At 39.3% G+C, this 16,553-nt stretch overlaps 1 protein-coding gene across 2 annotated transcripts in view; it reads left to right on the top strand.

Moving 5' to 3' along the window:
* The window catches only part of LOC124185734, a 110,572-nt gene that overhangs the window by 60,569 nt on the left and 33,450 nt on the right, over window positions 1-16,553 (top strand). Inside the window, exon 1 of one of the 2 annotated variants that reach the window (XM_046576925.1) lies at window positions 6,524-6,540. The exons of the other annotated variant lie outside the window; for it this stretch is intronic. The gene's annotated coding sequence lies outside the window, so the exon portion shown is untranslated. Of the gene's footprint in view, window positions 1-6,523; window positions 6,541-16,553 lie in introns of those variants that run through there. 2 annotated transcript variants of the gene reach the window in all.

Here is a 16,553-nt window from a genome sequence, read left to right as displayed (position 1 = left end):
TAACAGGACACCTCGAAAACAACTGTTCAGAGTTGAATCATGTAATTCACATATTGATTTTGAGCATAACCGGTCACGCTACTCCATTTTTGTTTTATTTTTTCTGCAGGAACGATAATATTTTCTTTGTTTCACAATAACTCGTAAATGGATGGAACAATTTACGGTTAATTTAACCCATTGCATCTTCCTCCTTTAACTAAGAGCTGATTAGATCTTGAGCAAAATTGACCGACTCATTCCCGAGTAAAAAGTTAGGAAGATAAAAATTTTTCGCAAATAACAGGAACCGCGGGAAGGTCTGCAATCGATTTTTTCAAACCAGTTAGTTTTCCTAATTGTTCTTTTTAATCTGCAATGCTTACTTTAAATTCTTGTGCAATTGAATCGATGGTTTCTTAATTAGTTTACTTTCCTACCCTAATTCAAGGTTTGGTTATTATTTTATTTTCGTTATTCGTGCGTCTTCAGAGTCACATGAAATGAGTTCACAATCTGACTTATCGTCTAGCGAGCTGTAAAAGTGTGGCATAGCTATTGATCGACCAGCAGCATCTGCAGTTTGCAAAATATCGGGTATAGAGCTGATATGCGGAAGTTTAGATGTTTGCTATTCGGTCTAACTAACTTTCCACTAACAAAAGGGGGTTCAAAATACACGTATACGACACACGTATCGTCTGTTGTTCGTCGTCAATGTACGATATTAACATCGGCTTATATAAGTCGGTTATTTTTGGATAAAAATCTTGCTCTACGAGATTGTTGCGTCATCGCGCAGCGAGAAGTTCGCGCTGCCGCTTGTGTAAGTACAACGTTCAGCTGTTGTACTGCTAATGGAATTCCTCAATTTCGCGATGAAACGCAACGCGGAGCCATTCATTCGCAACTTTGGCCAGTTAATTCTTGCTACTTGCTGTAAAACATACATCTATGTCAGCCAGCGCTCAATTGCTTCCGAATCGCAATGCGGCGCAGGATATGAGTTACATGTATTTACAATTTATCTTACAGCTATATCAATATACAACAACCATTTTGGAATGGAAATATTGACGATAAGAAAGTGCAACTGCACCTGCAATGGATGAAACCGAATTATCCTCGCGTTTTGTGTCTCCTTCATTTTGGCCGCATGGAAATCAGCTGTTCGTTCAAGTCGCGGCCATTTTGTTTGCGCTTGCGCCAATCGTTGATTCGATCTGCTTGTACTACTTCACGGTCTTGTAATAATCCAAGGGTGAAATATAATGACACGAACTTTGATTGGAGATTTTCTAACATCACAGTGTCGTCGATTTCACGTATACAGAGTTAGGAATAATATGATGCATCGATTTGAACCTCAAACAGCATTTTTAAAGTCTACTCTAATTCCTGCAATGTTCTTCGATTTAAAAATTTCTAATCCAATGGTAGAAATTTACGATCTAAGGATGTATTGGAAAGTGGAATAAAATAAACTCGTAAATTCATTGATGGATAAAAATCGAGAAAACCGTGGTGAATTCGATGCGCAGGAGCTTCGGAGTTATGGAGTTACGAGTTATTGAATCGGAACACAAGCAGGGCCCTGATTTCCGCCTAAAATGGTTTCGCAGCGTCGCGGCGTCGCGGCGTCTGAGATTCTGGATGTTGAGATATGACAGCAGCGTAAAATCCGTGCTTCTAGCCGCGGTTCGATATCGAATGCACTGACTAATAATCGCCTGGAATTTATTTCGCCTGAAAACATTTTTCATAATGGGGCTGATCATTTCGTTCCATTGTATTGTAATTTAAGAAGTTCTCATTTTGTATCTACGGCCGAGTTGTGATGACGTCAAAATTGACGGTGAATAATTATTGACTCTCGATGGGACTTGGCCAGGTTTAAAAACGCTCAGATATAAATGGATACACGCGTCACATAAATGCGAGCACGCGTGCACATAATTATACCAATGACAAGTCTGTTAACGCTTATGCATACAATAATACCGTAATAATAACATGTGTGTATATTATAAAAGAACACCGAAAGCTGATATTCATCAAAGTGTTAAACTTTGAATAGATGAAAAAGTTCATTATCGGACGGATGCATTGAATCTGAAATCACACATAGACGCGGGTAATTGTCGCGGGAAAATTTCGCACATGGAATAATAATACATACGCGAACACTAGTACTTACCTATGTGTACTTATATTGTCTACCTGCGCCTAATATATTTTATCTGATTAGAAAATAATAATATCAACATTATAAACATATTCGTTCATGGACCGTATCGTTATAATGTAAACAGTTGCGTAATCGCGTGGAAAAGTAACAGAGAGCAATCAGAAAAGTTGTGAAAACCTCTGACCGTAGGGGGCAAAGTGCAAATTGACAATCATAATTTTCAACATTTTTAATGTCGCGGCATTGAATTATACGTGTGTATTATTACTATCTATATTGTTATTCGTTGTTTACTGTATAATTCCGAGCATTCTTTTCGTCACAATTTTAATCGGACAACATTGACTTTGTTGTTCAATGTTAAATCGGCGTATCACTTCAAAACCCGAGTCATAATCCAAGGCGGTTATGCGTATTTTTTAAATAAAAGACTTCTATCTTCTACATAATATGTTCATTGACGAAGCTGCAGACGCGCGGAAAACAACGCGCTGCATATGATCCATATTCGATAAATTTTGTTTGCGAGAAATATTGGAAAACAAAGAGGATAAAAAATAAAAAAAAAGATGAAAATAACAGAGGCGAAATCATGAATCTTTTTGAAAAATAGCGAAATAATCACCTATTGGTGATAAGAAACGAATCTGTCATAACGAATATAGTCGATAATATGGTTCGCCAGTAACCAATGACCTTCACGGCGATCTCGTGAAGAAACAATTCTCCTTCTTATATCGGGAGATCTCTCGGAGCCGTTGTCCCGAAATCTAGTCGATATCTCGGGGGATCGTTATTCTCGTTTTGTGATTCTCGAGACGACCGGTGAAGCAGCCCCTGGAGTGACGTAGTCTGCAGATCCGGAGATAACGTCTCCCTAGGAAACCCTGCCGGGATCTACACGAAACCGGTTCTCCTTCAGCAAACGCTGATCTTCGTTTCTCATTCTGCGACACCTACGAATACTAGGTTTTTACGACAAGGAAATTTTGCGACGAAGTCATGATTCTGTAATAGAAGAAGATCGAAGGAGCTGGATTATTCGCAGAAATTCTTGGAAGAATTTCCTGACATATTTTGCAACAGGAAGAGCTGAAAATTGCGGTGAAAATTATGCGAGAACAGATGGTGATGATGATAACGGAAATGCGCTGAAGGTGGTGCCAAGTAACGATCACGCGAATTGAACTATAGATCGTTACGCTAAATATCGCGAAATGCGATGTTTCCCGCAATAAAATAGCCGGAGGTGAGAGAAAAGCGGACATAACTTACCTCGTCTATTTTTGCAAAGTATATCTGTGTACGCTCAGGCGGAAAGATACTGAACAGCGCTGAATTAATTCGTCGTAGTTACGGCGCGTGTATGTGATGATGATACGATGAAGTAGTTTCGACCGAGACCTTGGCGAACTTGATCGATGCGGAGAGATAATGTTTGGGTTATAAAATTGTGGAAAACAAGGACTGGTGACGAAGGCACGTCACCGACACGTGCTACACCAGAACGAAAATTTTAAACCCACGAAGCCCCAAATCATAGGCCAACCCTCTGCTAAGTGACACTGCAATACCTTCAAGCCATGCGGATCCTCGTTAGCGTAGCTTTTCCCGCCTGGATCAGTGCCAGATGAGAGAAAAGAGTACGCGTATTAATAAATGGTCAGCGAATTTTATTGGCTCGAAAATCTTACCTCTTCATGCATATAGAGAGTGAATTCCTAACGACCGCACGTTCCATCGTCTGCTAAACTTTAACGCGCACGCGCTACAATCCGAGAACAATTGTTTGCCAGGGCGACGAACCGTCGTAAATGTAACCTCAAAAATTTTGACAATTGTCGCTGGCAGTTGGAGGTTACATTTATGACGGTTGGTCGCCCTCGTAAACAATTGTTCTCGGATTATACCGCGTGGGCGTTAAAGTTTAGCAGACGACGTAACGTGCAGTCGTTAGGAATTCACTCTGTATACGATTATGCGTGTGCGGTAATGTTCATTGGTGCAACCCCTTTCCGGCTAACTTGTTCTCGGTACGAAACAAAATGCGGGTTAGATTCTATTGGAATTATGTAACAATGACCGGTGATGCAGCCGACGTGAGAGATTGGCAGTCGTTATCACGTAATTCTTATAGAATCGAACTCGCTGTTTGTTTCGAACCGAAAACAAGTTAGTCGGAACGGGAAGGCATTAATACACATTGCTGAACACAGCTGTGCGGTGAATTTGGCGCTGATTCTCAACCGCCAATTATAATTCGACGTTATATATGCACAAATAATTAAGCGTATTATTGCAGTTCCTGGAACATTCGAGTATGATTGTGAGTGCCAAATTCAATATTATACATTGTACAGACAACGCAAGTATCGATCATAGAAATAAAAATGTTGCATTACAATCTGAATATTGATAATTTTCAGAGATTTCACGTTAAGCTGAGTGAATCGGGATTGACTGCTGCACAATATTTAATTGTGGTCGAGGAATCATGCACGCGCATTGTATTTGTAATTAATCGTGTATCCGCTTGCCTTGACATCGCAAACAAATTCTGCAGAACAGATAACCCAAACTCACACATATCTCCCTGTGACGATCCATGCAGAATTTATGTGTTCATGGTGTGTAGTGAAAAGTAAAATGCAACAGCGTCACGCTGCAGCAGCCAACAAGGTGAATCAGCACCGGAAACATTCTTATCTCGCACGATGTATGTTTCCGCTGTTACTGCGCCTAGGAGACTGGTAACGATCGATTTCCACTTTCCCACGATCGTTTGCCAATTTGTTTAGACACTTGACTAAAATTGTACGAGTACCGGTCTTCCTCCGAACTCGGGATCATAATCACACAGCTGTGTTTATTGCCTTCTATAAAATAACGGGGGAAAAACAAATTTCACGGGGTTGTAATGGGTAAATATTTTTTTCAACTGCACAGAAATGATTAAATATTTTGCTCACAGAAACAGCTGCGAAGATGATTTTTTTTTTGTGTATGGCAGACATGTATCAGAGCTTGCATAAATTCGTTTGTCTACAGATTTAATTGAATCGATACACATTTTGTTCGCTTAATTAGATTCAATTGTTCATCGTTCCAAAATCTTTTGGCCACACTTGCGGAAATTGAGTAATTGACTCGATCTACATCTTCTAGTCTTACAATCAGGCCTACGCGCAGCTAATTAATTCTATCTGAAAACAATTGAAAAAGTTGGACCATGCCTGTAAAAATTGATCAAATATACGTAATGTAGCTTTGACGAGAATAAACATAACACTATAGATTCTATTAGTAATTGGTCGGTAAAATAGATATATCCTCTCTGATAAAATATAGAGCGATCGAAGTACCAAATCGTAATTCATATTCGAACCCTGAAATATAGAGTAAGCGTGTATCTAACGGTGAAAATGTGAAACGATTCACAGGAACTGCAAATAAAATTGGTTACGTGCAAAAAATAAATCATTATTCCAGCACCTCTGAAAGTCAGGGCAGTGTGAGAAATCAGTCCAATTTCAGAATATATTCCAGGCTTCTCATTTCATTAAATTCATTCAACAGCAAACACCTACAGCCCATGGAAATGTTATTGAAATGGTTGACAGAGCGAGGCGCGATCAATCGCTCAAGAGATTCGGAAACAGGAGGTGATCCATCGGTAACACTTTATACCCGTTACCTTGCTCGTCAATTACGATGCACACTGGGAACAAAGCGAGTCTGATTGTCAGACCTTGCCGCTGAACGAGCATTGTGTATTTGCATTTTCAACCAAAGATAGAACACGAGTATTGCATAATTCCTACGAAAGCCAGCGGACCACGGCCAAGGCATTTTCGCTCTACCCGTTTGTCACGATTTTGCGATACGAAGACTTTTTCTACTACAAGCACTGACTTCGTTCTCGTGGCAGTGAAATCGTGCACACTCACCTGTAAACTCAGCTTTTGCATAATCAGTTCGCACAATGGCTCTTTACTTTTTTTTACACATGTATGTATACACGTTCATGTTTGAAGTTCTTGAACCTCTTTACACCACAGTTGTTATTTCAAATATTATGTATTATTTCCTATTTGTACAGAACGTTGACAAACGGATATTAACATTCAAGTTTTATACCGTGTTCGTTTCGCGTTATTCAAGACTTGGGACTTTGGAGGAATAAATAGGATTCTAAAATATGGGACACCCTGATCATCGAATCCGTGTCGTAAATTTTAAATTTACGTTGTAAGCAGGAGATGATTGAAACCAGAAATTGAATCGATGCTGTAATTTTTTTTAAATCATGTCTCTCTTTGTTACAGGTAAGCAATGCGTTTGAAATTCCTCCACAATACGCTTGACATTTATTGGTGAGTATATTCAAATGCATTTCACCTCCATATTTTTCATAATGAATTTATCATATACGTATACACGTATCGGCAAAGTGATAAATGAAAGATAATCTTATTATGCTCGGCAAATTCTGACGCGAAAAGAAAATAGCTCGATTGATTCCTGGCTTTGGCTCAGCACTCGCTTTAACGCTATAGAACGCAACTTCCCCACCATCCAATCAAACAAATTACTCTTGTCGACTGCAGATTTAGCACTCTCGGCATGCGTGTGGCGTAATTATGCAACTCGATTGTGCAGTTTCGCGATATTACGCAACGCGTGTTAGAGTTGAGCTTAGCCGCGTCTTGCTACTCAATTGCCGAATGAGATAAGAAACAAATGACAAACGATAATAATTAACTCTGAACCGATTTTGAATCGCCCGCCAAAAGTGGGCACCAATGTGACATTACAAAAACCGCTCCTTTCAATTTCTTCGATATGTACAACATGATATTCTTGCGAAGGATTTGCGTATACTGAGTGCATAATTTATGTACCATAGATGGAAACAGAACGAAAATAAGAAGAAGTTGCGAGTAACAATCGATCTCGCGGGAAAGAGAAGAAAAGAAGCAAAAAATATTTATTCCCTTTCACTGCTCGTCTCGCCGCCGTGTCTATACCTTAAATATACCGTGTGTCCATGAGGAAAGTGCGCACCTTATGCGCGTGCGTCAAGTTGTTCGAATTTTATCGGCTGACAGTTACCGCTTGATTGAGCAGCCGACGCAATACCAATCGCAACTGTCAAAAAATGTCCCTAGGAGCCCAATTATGTGCGAATATAACCTCTTCCTAGTTCGCAAGGGAAGCGCGAAGTTTTTGCAAAGTATTTTTGTTAATAACGATTTCCGGATTACAGTAATAAATTAACCGTCGAAGGAATCCCGCGATTTGATTTACACGATCAACGTGTGAGTGATTTATTTTACTTCGGATTAGCTCCGGATAAACGAACTGTTTTTTTTAACAACACCGCAAGCAGTTGCCGCACAGGTAGCTGTGGGCTCCTAGGGACATTTTCTGAAAGTCGCGATTGGTATTGCGTCGGCTGCTCAATCAGGCGGTCACTGTCAGCCAATAAAATTCGAACGACTTGACGCACGCGCACTTTCCTCACGGGCACACGGTATAGATCTGTTATGTAAGAAACGTTCAGACACACATCGTTGCGGACACTGGAGTTCAAGCGGCTTGTTAAAGTCATGGAAACGTGCAGTGGCCGATACTGCTCGTGTATACTTGATAAAACCGATATCCTACATTCTGCTGGCACGCACTGCGTCTGCTGTTTTCCATTGTATATTGCACTGCGGTATTACGACGATTATGCCTACAATTCTCCGGCCTTTGCGGATAAAATATTCCGATGCGTGCAGCTGTGTAAATTATTTGCCCGTGCACCGTTGGGCAACAAGTCGATTTTCACGATATGGATTATGATGCAGATGTCGAGGAAGGTGATGATTAAAAATTCATACATCTTGACTATCGTAAATCATCCTTCGTGGTTTCGCCGGTGTTGGGACTCTCCGTTTTTTATCTCGCGATTGAGGTCAGGTTTGTGTTGAGTCTGTGACGTTCGATGATAATTGATAACTTTTACGAGAGCGGTTCGAGATGTACGAGGTTACATGCAGACTTGTTATTTATCTCGGCGTTTACCCACGTTTTATACATGTGCTTGTGCAGGCTTATCGGTAACAATAACGGCTCTGTTATCGTATTATAGTTCTACACTTGTTTATTATTATACGTTTTGAAACGACTATAAAGTCAAATTCATCCGAATGACTTTCAGCTTTTAGCCTGCCTTTTATACGATTCTTGCAAAGTTTGGCTAATTGGTTAATAATTTTGCAGTTTTCCTTGAAATTCTAGTGGCTTTTAGAATCATTATGATTATTTCACTAATCTCTAATGATTTTTAAGAATTTTAACTGAATATTAATTATACACAACTAAACCTGTATTTGTCGAATTGCCATCAAAAACTAGTTTCTTCCTTGACGTTTAAAGTCTACGTAAATAAAATGAAGTCCCTCGCCTATTTCTTGGTATCTATACATTATTCATTAATAGTTTCGTTACAAGTCGATGAGTGCATTCTGAAAACTGAATATTTTTTATTTTCAAAAATGATACAAGATTTATTATCACCATCCTTGTTCTTGCTCAAATATGAGTTATGAAATTTTCAGTCACGATTCCACTCGAATTTCTTTGATGGAGAAACAACCTACAGATTCGGTCACGTTGTCAGAATTTTTGGTGGATATATAGTTTTCATATATCCTCAAGAAAAACCATAGTGACATAAATAAATATTCATTCGAACGAATGACCCATATCACACAAAATATTTATTAATCGCTTATTTGTTCAAACATAACTTTATATATTGATAGAATTTTTATGATATAGACAAGGTCTTTTAATTCCTTCCACACTTTCTTGGTTTGAAGGGGAAAGTTTTAATACACACTCATAAACTAATTGCAGAGAAATAAATGTCTAATAATTCGTCTAATCTTACAAATAGAGAAATGTGTGAAAGCCTTCAAGTTATTCGTAAATTAAAAGCTGTGTAACACCTTCGCCCCAGCAAAAGAATAATTTTCTAATGTAATTCGTACGTAACCCCAGCAATTAATTATAATTGATATTCGATTAAAATTAATGGATATTATAGCGGAAATAGTTGAAATTATGTATTTAACAATTACCAGTAATCTACTCGTAACACACTTTATATCATCGGGTAGTTTTTTTTATCCTTACCGTTCTTCAAATACAAAAAAAGAAAAAGTTAAACCTGATTCACGTCTTTATAAATTAATGCTTCGATCGACACAAAATATATTTTTTTACGGCATGGGTATTGAAAAGTCCACTTTTTGTGGCAGTTTTCGTTCCGTAAAGTGACGCTTTCTACGGCAGCGAACAAAGTTGCGGAATAAAGTCTTTATTCCGCAGTTTTGATGCGCAGTTCGAAGTGCGTATCCCAAACTGCCGAATAAAGTAGCTTCGTCGAACGGATCGCGACATAACCTCACTCTTCGTTTTGCTTTTCAATTCCCATCCCGTAAAAAATATTGTATGTGGTATGCCCGTAAACCGTTTTTTGGCTCGGATAATTTCAGAATAATTTCGGAAATTTTTATCCTTGTCAAAACAACAGGCGGTTTACGGGCATGCCACATAAATAGCTATTATGCGAGGTAGCTTAAATATTGAAAATAATATAGGTACTTGGAATTGAGGCTTTCTTGTACGAATGTCATGAATAATTCACAAATTTCACCTAGGATAGGTGGTTGAAATTACACGTATGCAGGTTTCATTCGATACTCCAAATTATTGTTTTGCTATATAACTTTTTTGGTAAAACGAATAAAAGAACAAGCATTTCTTTTGCCCGTTTGATCGCGCGATATTTGGTAAATCGAATCAATAGCTACAAACACTGTCCAGTAATGGGTTCCCATAATGGTGCTCGCACACGCCGGCATGCAGGTTAATTTGCGTGCGCGATACGCACGAGCGGTATAAATTTATTGCGTGCATAAAGGTGCCGTCCGTAGCCTTGGCATTGTGCGTCACCTACGTTCTCGGGTCTTTTACGTAACTTGCAATTATGGTACGCGGGAGGGGCCGCCACGTGCTCGAGGCCGGAATTGCATACGGTTGCAGTATGCCAGGCATCGACTAATTGACTTTATCGCACCCACTCACGGCGCATGTCACTGATAAAAGATGACGCCGTGGACAAGAACGTTCGGTCCGGCAGTGTTGCCGTTTCTAGTAAAATTGTCATTTTCTAGTACATTTCAATTGTTTTTATTACGCTGGTACACTTTGTGATTTTTTAGTAGGTTTTGGAAATATTTTAGTGAGTTTGCATTTGCGAAATTGAATTGGAATTGGACTTTACCCGATCAAGGATCAGATGTACTAGGTACTCCATGATCAAGAATATCTGGTATGGAAGAGATTAAGGTCTGGAAACTGTATTTATCTCAAGGCCATTTTCCATAAACTGGTACAGATCTTGAGTGAAAATTTAAACTTTGGGAATTTCGTACACTTTTGTGTAGGCCACGCATGCGCAACTTGTTGAAAGAGACCTTTCAGACAGGTGTTGCCAACCTCCGAAGCAAGCAAATCTTCAGTAGGCGGTCGAAATTGCCTCAGCTTTCTTTGTTTGGTACATTTTTTAGAGGAAAACGAAAATTTGAAGTCAATTTCGTTTTAAATGAAACTCGAAACAATAGAAATTCGTAAATAAACAAGAAACGGACAAAATTTAAACAGAAAGTAAGAAAATTTTGAAAAAGCGACTCAGATAAACCATAATTATCCAAACTCCAACACCAAGTCAATTGGTCATACTCCAAGCAACCCAACCCACACCCCAAGCAAATAAAGGGAATTGTTATCCATTTTTCAGTATTTAACCTCTTATCTCATACAAAGCCATTTGGCTGCTGAAGTTCTATTTTTTTCCGTATGTTAGAAGGTTTTTTTTTTCAAAACCAACTTTGAATACTAATTTTTACACTTCGTGTAACTGAACGTATTTTCTGTTGTCTACGGTAAGTGTAAATTGTCAAATTATTCGCGTAAATGTAAAAATTTTATTCATTTCCTTCATAATTCATGCAATAAGGGGTTAATACTGGATAGTTAATTTGTCGATTTTCAAAAAATCTACGAAATCTATAAATAATAAAATATAAATTAGTTTTTTCCCAGTCTATGATTGTCGCCACTGTCGCCACTGCTTAGGGCATATTTTTTCAGAAACCTCACAAGTGGTTGTTTTTTAGGTTGTTGTTTCGATTTCACAGATCATTTTTGGAGATTTTGCTATTAGTCTTGAGATTTAGTTTGAGATCTTCATATTTTTTTCAGATTTTGGGAAAACAATTTTTCTTCTTCCTTTCAGCGGGCTCTAATTTCTTTATATCTCAAAAAATTTCTTTAAGGTTGACAACACTGCTTTGGGTATCCTACCTCACTGACAAATACGAAAACAATGAAAGTACCATCTGGCGGCATGAAACATAACCTCACAACAGTTGAACACCATTCGGTACATTCTACGACCTATCTAGTAAATTTTTTTCACAGAGCTGCTACATTCCCAGTTACCAAAGTGGCAACACTGAACTTCGGTGCTCTAATTGGCCCGGCGAAAGTGACGCCACGCGCCAGGCAACGCGATTTTCATTTACAATGGTTTGTATTGTTGTCGAGATAAACACACACTTACTACCTAAAATCATCTTTGGCACGCCCTGTTTTCAGGACTAACCGTTTACACGCCTTAACATGCAGATACATCGTATACCTGATTGTTATGCAAGAGATAATCGCCGGCTGATGGCTTGAACTGGAATAATTATACCCGTGTGCAAAATGCCGCGCGAACATTATCCGCCGGTATATTTCTCATAGTCATGATACGTCGTGTACGCATAGATGTAAATGTGGGTATAGAGCTGGTACCTGTGATTGTACATCTCACGCACGCTTGAACGACGTTGTACGATATATACACGGGTGTTACGAACCTGGCAAACAAAATGGTATGACAGTTTGAATTATTGTACGCCAGACAAGTTGGCGCGCGAATATACGAGTAGGTATACGCATTGAACGACGAGGTGATACCACGATGAGACGTAGCAATTCTCTCAGCTATGCTGTACGACTGGAGGTCCTATGGTGAACAGTTTTTTTTCTAATTTAGATATCGATTTTGAAATGTAGTCTTACGAGTGTTTTCCGTCAATCTGTTGTAATCTGTACTCAAATATTGCTAGGATTTTTTTAAATATATTTTATGGTTTCGTTGAAACTGGACTCGGTTTGAAACTGTTTCAATTTTTCAACTGAACTGTTGAGGCTAGGAATAAACATCAGGGATGAGGAAATGACAGGTAAATAATGTTTGCGTTACGTGGCACCGATTTATTACATGGTTAAATTTTTTGAAATTCGTTGCTCCGCACGGCTAGCTTGTTAGTCATATCGACGGCTTGGCATCTTGGTAAATAATTTTGCAGATGACATAAGAAGTTATTGCTTAAAGTGCAATAGACTCCTATTTTTTTTTTTTTTTTTTTTATCAAACTTTATCTGTAGGAGTTTCTTTTTTTTATGCACTTTATTATTTCATTTGGGCGAAACTTATGCAACTATCTATATAGTATCTATATCTATAAACCGTATTTATCTATACATCATTTTAACCTCAAGTACTGTAGCTATGAAGGCAATATTTTTTATTGCGGATCAGATGTTTGTTTTCATCAAATAATTCAGCTAATCATCAAGCTCAGCAACAGTAGGTGACGAAAGTATGGACGACACGTAGACTTTGGTGTTTAGTTGAGCGTTTCTCCTGAATTCTCGAAGACTCGCTAGCTTTGGTAAATCGCGAACAAAGAAGAACTATTTTTGCCTCTTCTTCATGGAACTGACCCCGCAAACCGTGTGGCTGTGTGTATATAATGCCGTCCGCGTATTTGGGTCGCACCACATTCCAACTACAGGGCGTTTCAAGAGCCGTTTGACCTGCCAGCTATGCTTCTGGGTCACGTTTCTTCGGATTTAGGTCTCTCGGGGTCTTCGGACTAGCTGGCTCGACTCTCGGCTCGGTCATTGCAAACGCCTTCAATCACACCCAGCACTTCAGGCTCGCGGTAAATACGCCCACTTTCAAATCACCTTCCACCTTCCATTAATCGAAAGAATTCGCACGTCGATGAAGAATTGCAATCGACTTCCAATCCCGTTGTAATCTGATGTTGAAAAATAGTTAGGCCAAGGTCCGGTGGACAAGTTAGACACACGTGGGTATGAGACGTCCGGTTTGAATAACCAATCTTTTATGGGCAACGTCGATCGTCGTCAGTTCGTAAAGAAGACGCGTAATATGAAAATATGTAAGAGCTTGATATTCATTGTTAAATGTTACTTGTTCCAATATGAACTCCTGTGAACCTTTATTTGGGTTAAACGGGCGATTAAACTCTTAAATATACAACAATCCTTTTTTCGGAATCATAATCTTTCTGAAGAAAGACGCGCACGAGTTCAGCAGACATTAGGCTGGAAAGTCGAAAACAAAAAGGAATACCTTTCTATTACCGGTAGAACTGGATTCTTCCAAAATCAGCAGCCCTTCTCCAGAGTTACACGGTCCGAGATTCAATTATTCAGGATCGTTTCTGGCTCGTGTTTTCAGACGTTGAAGCTTCTTGTATCGGTTGTCCTCCACGTCGTTCCACCTTGCTTCGTACATTTCGACATGTGTGGGGACACGGCTGCTATCAATTTTGGCTTCCTGCCCGTGGCATACGTATGAATGCTTGACTGAGTATAACAAGTATCCTATCTTAACATTCTGTGTACGCGAAATTTTCTCAGTATTGAAACGAAATCCTGATTGGATACCTATCAATAGTTACACCTTCAACGTCGCCGAGTTTTGAGGATTGCGGAAAAAGTGTAACAATTGAAAAACTATGAAACCTTGATTGGAAAATCTGAACCGTTGAAATTAAAAGAGGAAAATATGGAATTGAATTTGGAAGTATCCCGTGTGAGAGAAATGATCGGTAGATAAGTACATATTTAATGTTGATTTCAGCAACTTAAATTTCGAACATTAGAAAATCTCTCCACCAATCTACTGATTTGATGCATAACCTCAGCTTTCGATTCACACTTCACATCTAACTTCCTCTTGGGTTACACGAATTGTAATATCTCACGGTATTATGTCACCCTGAAGAATATCGTTATCCATCAGTCACGTTGATCACATATGTTTTAAAAACTGCGATTTGTTAGTCTGATAAGAATTTCAAAGCTTTTGCAAGAACAAAGAACGTCCGTTATTGTCCAATTTTCGGTGAGATTGAAAGAAGTGTAGGTACTAGTAAAAAATGATTGATGAAATGAATTTTGTACGGTTTGTCTGCGCGATGCAAAACCTACTTTCGTACGGTTTCATATTTTTAGCTTCGTTTATGGTGTCGATATATGGTTGCGCAAGGGACATGAAAACACATGGATAAATAAATACAGAATAAAGATGTCGTTGTAATCGTAAGTTCATAAATTTCACCTTGGCACTGAGATCGCAAGACGCATCCCCTTCGACAATGGCTTACGGCCAATGTTCCAAAACGACTTTACCCTAATAATAACAGTAGTGAAAATGATCATAAAGTGAGCCTGACTCATCATCGTCAAAAATTTGTTGCGTTTTTCAGCTGTGCTGTTCGGTTATTCTTCGTCAAGTTCTTCAACTGTCATTCATCTCTTTTGTGCCAAAATTTGCATCGTTAATGCCTCTTAGAATCGAATAAAGATGGACCTGAATATATGATTATAGTCATATACGCGACGTTTTTGTCGAATAATGTGACAGAAAATTACGTAACCCTTGAAACTGATTTTGACTACGAAATAGATAATGTACTGAGAAAAATTTCGTTTCTTGAAATTACTAGAACAATCGAATAAAATTGTTATCTATGCAATGACGGTTTGAATATTGTTGGCAATTAAAAACAAAATATGCGGTAGAAGTAAATACTGACTGTAATTATAGTTGCCAGTGTTACATTTTCTAGTTGTTGTAAAATTGAATCTGTGCGTTTAGTTCAGTACACGTTTCAATTAAACAAGAGCTTCAATGCGTTAGCACCAAAATCAATACATCGCAGGAGTTTCAAAAAAAAAAAAAAAATACAGTACAATTAATCGTAATGACAAAAAAGAATTTTCTCGTTACCGCATACAAAACTAATTTTCACCTTGTACCCAGCGTTAAAATACTGTTCGGTTATGGTAGAAACTATAAATAGTTACGGACCGCGGTACAGCCTGAAACCATAAGAAGAAATTTTTCTCTAGGTGGATGTTTCGGCGAACGAATTTTCAAATTAAAGCGATCGTGACGCCGCTGCTTAACCGTAATCGGGGTGGGAGAAGGTCTGCGCGGAAGTAATTGAACCTAGAAGCTCATACCAGGCGGGTGAACCGGCGCTGTTCGCTGGCCGACGAGGCGGTGGAACCCAGGGGGTAGTGAACTCGGAACTGGGTCGTCAGTTCGATCGGTGGCACCTAACCTGACCGACCTACCTACCCAACGACGACCCGGGACGAGAGTGTCACCGACTGCAGTTGGCACTGCGGGCTACGCGACTAACGCGACAAGCTCTGCAGGATGGACTCAGAGCGGCAAAAACGAAAAATGTAAACGGTGAACTCCTGCAGGTGAGGAACGCCACGGGATCCCCGTCGTCACGTGGCAACTGACCCGTTCGCCGTCTTGCCAGCCTCTCTGAGGAAGTACTGTTAACCGTTCGACCGCATGACCGACGCGCAAGGATCAAGGGCTCCGACAAGGAAGGTATCTCAGGTCGGTCTCTCCGATTTCATTTCTTTTTTACTATGTTATGATAGACTGAAAACTAAGCGACACGTGTTTTTTTTTACCTGCCATTAAACAGTTTAAAGGGGTGAAACGACCCTCTAAAGTAAGGGATGTCAATGGGCGATTCGGCAGTTCCACCCGCAAGAACATTATGTTTTTCACAAATCCGACTGGAAATGTTTTCTCGCAACGAGAAATGAAAAATGTTATTTTCTCAGTTAGATACGAAACAAACAACTGCCAAATCGATCCTTGACATGTCTTACTTTGGGGGGTGGTTTCATCCCCTTAAAGTGTTTAATGGCAGGTAAAGAAAGACACGTCTCGCTTAGTTTTTAGTCTACTATAACATATTACAAAAGCAATCAAATCGGAGATCTCGACCTGGGATACCTTCCTTGGGATCAATGTCGTTATCATTGCTTCGAAGATATGTGGGATCGGATGAGGTCGATTTCATGTCGCGGAAAATCGGCCACGTAAATCAAGTTTTATCTGCAGGACGTGAGGGGCTCACTTTCCTTC

The sequence above is a fragment of the Neodiprion fabricii genome, chromosome 1, assembly GCF_021155785.1.
Source record: "Neodiprion fabricii isolate iyNeoFabr1 chromosome 1, iyNeoFabr1.1, whole genome shotgun sequence".
NCBI lineage: Eukaryota > Metazoa > Arthropoda > Insecta > Hymenoptera > Diprionidae > Neodiprion > Neodiprion fabricii.
Note: the sequence above shows the minus strand (reverse complement) of the source record. Positions and strands in the feature narration are given on the sequence as shown.